Raw genomic sequence first — 6,167 nt, 5'->3', positions numbered from 1 at the left:
GATCTGATATTGTAGGTTCCACTATGAAAGTTAGCAGGCTCACGACCCCAGGAGAGCCACTGTTTCAGTTCAAGTCTTGAGGCAGGAGAAGACACGTGTCCCCCTTAACAGGCAGGAGGAGTTCATTCTTACTCAAGGGGAAGTCAGCCTCTTTGTTTTCTTCAGGCCTTCGATGGATTGGATGAGGGCTGCCTACATTACTATCACAGGCAAACATATGTACATTGGAATATTATTCAGCACTGAAAAGGAATGGAATTCTGACACATGCCATCCCTGGATGAACCTTGAGGACATAATGCTAAGTGAAATAAGCCCGTGACAGAAAGACAAATATTGTATGATTCCACCTATATGAGTATCTGGAGTAGTCAAAATTATTGAGATAGGAAGTGGAATGGTGGTGACCAGGGCCTGAGGGAGGGGAAAGGGAGTTCTTAGTTCAATGGGTATGGACGTTCATTTTTGCAAGATGAAAAAGTTCTGGAGAAAGATGGTGGTGATGGTTGCACAACAGGGTAAATGCACTTAACGCTACTGAATTGTACCCTAAAAGTGGTTAAGATGGTAAATTTTATGGTATGTGTTTTTAAACCACAATTTGAAAAAAAAAAATCTAGGGCCACAGGAGGCACTGTAGACAAAGGACAGTCCTGGGAATCAAAATGCCTTTCTCTGTACTGATTAGAGTGGAAGAGACCTGAGAGAGAAGTGAATTCCACAGAGGAATGAGATGAAACCCAAGGGTGAAGGGACCAAACCTAGACACGCAACTGTAATCAGGACCCGGATTTTCTGAGTGTGGCTGGGGCTTTTTCCGCCATGCACTGCCACCTTCTGGAGCCTGAGATGACACGTGCAGTGCCTCCTGCAGTCCTCTTCGTGTTGCAGATCCATGACATACAGAAGTTTCCCCAAATGAGATATCTTTCCTTCTCTGGGATGGGGTGAGGATTATAAATTCAAAAATTAACCATATTGGGACTTCCCTGGTGGCGCAGTGGTTAAGAAGCAGCCGCCAATGCAGGGGACACGGGTTTGATCCCTGGTCTGGGAAGATCCCACATGCTGTGGAGCAACTAAGCCTGTGTGCCACAACTACTGAGCCTGCATGCCACAACTACTGAAGCCTGTGCGCCTAGAGCCCATGCTCTGCAAAGAGAGAAGCCACTGCAATGAGAAGCCCGCACACCGCAACGAGGTGTAGCCCCTGCTCTCCACAACTAGAGAAAAGCCCACGCGCAGCAACGAAGACCCAACAAAGCCAAAAATAAATTAAAAAATAAGTAAATGTATTTTTTTAAAAAGTCAACCATATTAAAGAGAAGTTGAAAAGTGACTTCAAAAGGGTAACGTGGATACAAACGACTATATGTAAAATAAACAACAAGGACCTACTGTATAGCACAGGGAACTATATTCAGTATCCTGTAATAAACCATAATGGAAAAGAATCTGAAAAAGAATGTGTATATAGGTATAACTGAATCACTTTGCTGTACACCGGAAACTAACACAACATTGTAAATCAACTATGCTTCAATTTAAAAAAAGGTAAGGTGATAAATTTTATGTTATGTGTATTTTAACACAATTTTTTTTAAATCGAAAAGATGTGGTACATATACAGTAGAATACTACTCACCCATGAGAAAGGGGGAAATCTTGCCATTTGTGACAACATGGATGGACCTTGAGGGTATTATGCTAAGTGTGATAAGTCAGACCGATAAAGACAAATACTGTTTGCTTTCACTTACATGTGGAATATAAAAAACAGACAGACAAACAAAACAAAACAAAACTCAGATACAGAGAGCAGATTGGTGGTTATCAGAGGGGAAGGGGCTTGGGGGCGGTGGGTGAAATGGGTGAAGGGGATCAATTGTACAGTAACAGATGCTAACTAGACTTACTGTGGTGATCACTTTGTAGCTCACACAAAGATTGAATTATGTTATACACCTGAAACTAACATAATGTCATATGCCAATTTTACCTCAATTAAAAAAACTCAAAAAGTGTCTGCAGTTAATGGTTTAAGATTAGTGTTCTAAAATACTGAAGGATTTTAATAGTCACCAGCAGAGCCCAGTTTATACTTTATTTTATTTGACTTGTTATCCTTAGTTAATTATTACTAATACTGCTGGCTGATAACTGATAGTGGAAATTTCACATGAATTTTGTACTGCATCGTGATCACTTCTCTTGAGTGTGGAAATACGAAAATGGGTCTGGATTGTGTTTAATTTTTGAAACTAATAGAAACTCATTATTTAGTTTAAAATATGTAAACAGCTGTAGCTGTGAGATAACAGATTATGCTTTTGGTTAAAATTCTGGAAATCACCCTCTTTTTTTTATACCAGTGGTAGAAAAAAGAGGCTTATATTTAAAAGGAATAGGCAAAAATCAGCAAATTCATTTTAAATGCAGTACATTCAGATGTAATTAACAATAAATGCAATTTATGAACTCTGACATATTAGACATGTTTTATGACACTTCACGATTATCTAATACAGCTTTTACAAAATTTCCTATAAAATTATATTTCTGTTGAGCAATCAGACTTGGTAATAAAACAATCTGAGATTAAGAGAGTCTTTATATTTTGAGTAGCAGGAAAACACAAGAAGAGAAGTTGCAGATTTCCAGGCCGCTCAGAGAGGGCTTCCCTGCTGGCGCAGTGGTTGACAGTCTGCCTTCCAATGCAGGGGACACGGGTTCGTGCCCCGGTCCGGGAGAATCCCACATGCCGCAGAGCGGCTGGGCCCGTGAGTCATGGCCTCTGGGCCTGTGCGTTGGGAGCCTGTGCTCCGCAACGGGAGGGGCCACAACAGTGAGAGGCCGCGTACTGCAAAAAAAAAAAAAAAAGTGACCATCCTTTCCTTTTTTTTTTTGCGGTACGCGGGCCTCTCACTGTTGTGGCCTCTCCCGTTGTGGAGCACAGGCTCCAGACACGCAGGCTCGGCGGCCATGGCTCACGGGCCCAGCCGCTCCGCGGCATGTGGGATCTTCCGGGACCGGGTCACGAACCCGTGTCCCCTGCGTCGGCAGGCGGACTCTCAACCACTGCACCACCAGGGAAGCCCCCATCCTTTCCTTTTTAATTCATCTATTAAACTGTTTCATTGGAAAATGATGGGGATCTTTTTTAGTTTCTAAGAAAACTTACTGCAGTTGAATTTTCTATTAATTTTTAGAACTCAAATTGTCCATCACCTCTGTTTTGCATGTTGGCAAGAGGATTCCTGTTTCTCTTTCCTTCTGTGCCTGTTCACCTCTCCTAAGCATCCCATCAGTTTTCTTTACTCACTCAACTGCTGGGAAACCAAGTCCTCTCCATCTGGATAAGCCGGCCTGGTGCCGGCAGAGAAGCTTGCCGTCTACTGATGAGACATGGGCGTTGGGGAGGCTTTCGTTTCCTCTCACCCCTTACGTTATCCCAGCTCCAGGGATGGGAGGAATGCCTCCACTCACCTGGTTCCTCCATGCCGTCTCCAGGTCAAGGACACCTGGCACACTCATGGGGCGCTGATGGCCCCCACTGCCTGGGCCCACAGACTTCTGCTCTGCCATTTATTGAAGATTCACTGAGACTCCAGTCCCAGATTCAATACTACCTAACCTTGCTTTGGGGGAAGAAGCCTCACATCATTTTTCTTTGTCTAAGAACTGTTAGAGCCCAACATCCAGCTGCCTATGGGTTCCTCTGTAGTTTGGCTCAAGAAAGATGGATAACTCAGACCCTGTAGGAAGGAGAAGAAAAATGGATTCAGGCTGCATTTTTCTCAGAATACCCTGGGCTTCCTTTGGTTTTTCTTTAATTCGAGGTGATTCCCTCCTTACATGGTGACCCACAATTCTGATTTCCTATTTCCCTTTCTGAAGAGGTGACTGAATTTATTCTGGGTCCACATAGAAAAGACAGATCCCTTCAATACATCTCCACAGAATAACACTTTTAAAGATGTTGTTTTCTTGTTTCCTAATTCTACTAAATAGTTGAAGTTATCAAAAAGTAACTTTAGAGTAGAAATGGAAATAAGATTCTTCTTAGTGAGTGAGCTAGTTTTTCCAGCAATAAATGCTAGATGAAATATAAAACAAAAATTTCTCTTTACATTGTAATTTTTAACATGAAGACATTTGGAAAAATTCTGGAAGAACATTCGAAACACACGGTTTTTGGGTTGTAGGAATATAAATATCCTCACGCTAGCAGAACTAGTTAGGATGTTTCGGGATCCATTAACGTCCACTCTTGTCTCAAATTGGCTTAAAGAATAAGGCAAAAGGATTACTCAGTATAAAACATCCCCAAACAGGGAAAACGAAGAGTTGATTAATTCAGCAGCGCAATGGTGCAGTTAGAGACCCAGGTTTTCTTCCTACCCTCCACCTGTCGGCCTAGACAGCACAGCAGTTGGTGGATGGCCAGCACAGTTCTGTGTGGTCATATGTGAACGTGTGGCAGTGCAGGAAGGATGTCTTTTTCTTGGGTTTCTCTTTAAAGATGATGAACTCTTTCTCATGAGCCCCCAAAGAGACCACCCCTCCCATCTGATTGTTAAAAACCTCTCTTATCCGTCCACTCTTAGCAATCAACACTGATGCGGATGGAATCACCAGGACTGCGTTGCAGTGATTAGAATTGAAGCTTGCAGTGGGTCAGCATCCCACCAAAATGTCTATCTAAACAAAATCAGTTTCTAGATTTGGGGCAGGGAAGAGTCTGTTAAGATGGTAGAGCAAAATTGGGCATACAGATGCGTCTGACTTCAGAGGCCATACATCTCACCCCCATCATTTTACTTCTCACATTTAATAAGCAAAATTTCAAATAAAGTATTAAAAACGTTTGCAAACTCTGCTTTATTCGTTTTTAAAGACAGAGAGAATTTCATAAGTAATGTTTCCTCCATGGATAGAATTAATCCTTTCTCCCAACATTTTTGAGATGGTCAAATCTGACCAGGTATTATTTGAGTGCCCCTCTGTGTCAATGTGTGTTGTCTGTGTCATGCAGGTAAAGTAGAAAAATTAGTTGATGTATATGAAATAGACAGATGATCTGACACATATTCATCTTAATACTGATGAAAATATTCTCGTATTATAAAGGTAAAGAATAACAAACTAAATTGCACTTTAATTGAAAATAGTATTAAACAGAAATTTCTTAAAAACACACACTTAAATAAACACTCAAGAGAATTAAATCTGAAGGCAGTTACACTACAAATTGAGGACAATTCACAAATGAAACTGAATTCTTAGCGGATTTTTTTTTCCAAAACTGACAACAATTAAGCTCCAGTAAATACATACACACTCCTCATTTGAATATAACTATTAAGAAATAAAAATCAACATCGCAGGGACTGACATTATTTTTTGTATAAGAAATGACCAGTGTTGTCTATGTTTAAAATCACACCATTACTTCCTGGTTCAGTTTCACAGAGCAAATAGCACTTGGCCTTCCAACTCAGGTTTCACTATAATTATAATAGCAACTGACTGCATGTATATATTTCTACAAGAAAACAACATGATTTTTTCTGAAATTAATAATTATTTGCATCAAGCCATTTTCCATATTCTGAGCACCTGAGGAAGCCAGTTTTACCTAGGTCTATTTTTAGGTACATATGCATTTCTAGAAGAGCTGTTGTCTCCATGCTTGAGTTGTCCAAATCCTTATGAAAGACACTTTTTTCCTCAAAGAAATGGGTAAAGGATAGATTTCTCAAACCAGCCAGTTCTTTATAGGATTGTTAAGCCAGAAGTTTAAAATTAAGCTTTCTGAATCTTTTTGAGGTTGTCACTATAAGAAGCAAGCAGTCAGAGTAGATGTTTGTTTTATGTTGTGTTTCATCCATCAGACAAACTCCTGACTTCAGTTCTTTTCAAATATACTCTCCCATGTTCCTATCTACTCTCTCCTGAATAGATGGGACAGGGAACTTGGGACTCACTTTGTTTATTCAGTTTGTTTCAACTCTGTTGCAGGAGAATGTTTTACACTCCAGTTGAGAAAAAGAAGTGGCTGAAAAGGAGCTGAACCATGGAAGAGAACTGTGGCTCAGGTCCAGCCCTAAATAAACGTGAATGTGGTGAGCTAGTCAGTGACTATGGACGTGCTTGCTATCTGTTGA

At 40.8% G+C, this 6,167-nt stretch overlaps 1 protein-coding gene across 1 annotated transcript in view; it reads left to right on the top strand.

Annotated features, from left to right (window-relative positions):
- Nucleotides 1–3,043: 3,043 nt before the first annotated feature.
- TNFSF13B (TNF superfamily member 13b) overlaps nucleotides 3,044–6,167 on the top strand; it is a 40,755-nt gene continuing 37,631 nt past the window's right edge. The window contains exon 1 of the mRNA XM_089899384.1: nucleotides 3,044–6,125. The gene's annotated coding sequence lies outside the window, so the exon portion shown is untranslated. The remainder of the gene's footprint in view (nucleotides 6,126–6,167) is intronic.

This window comes from Delphinapterus leucas, chromosome 18 (genome assembly GCF_059928025.1).
Source record: "Delphinapterus leucas isolate spDelLeu-1000000601 "Yukka" chromosome 18, BTC_Dleu_Yukka2, whole genome shotgun sequence".
NCBI lineage: Eukaryota > Metazoa > Chordata > Mammalia > Artiodactyla > Monodontidae > Delphinapterus > Delphinapterus leucas.
The sequence above is the reverse complement of the archived record's forward strand: the minus strand, read 5'-3'. Positions and strand labels throughout refer to the sequence as shown.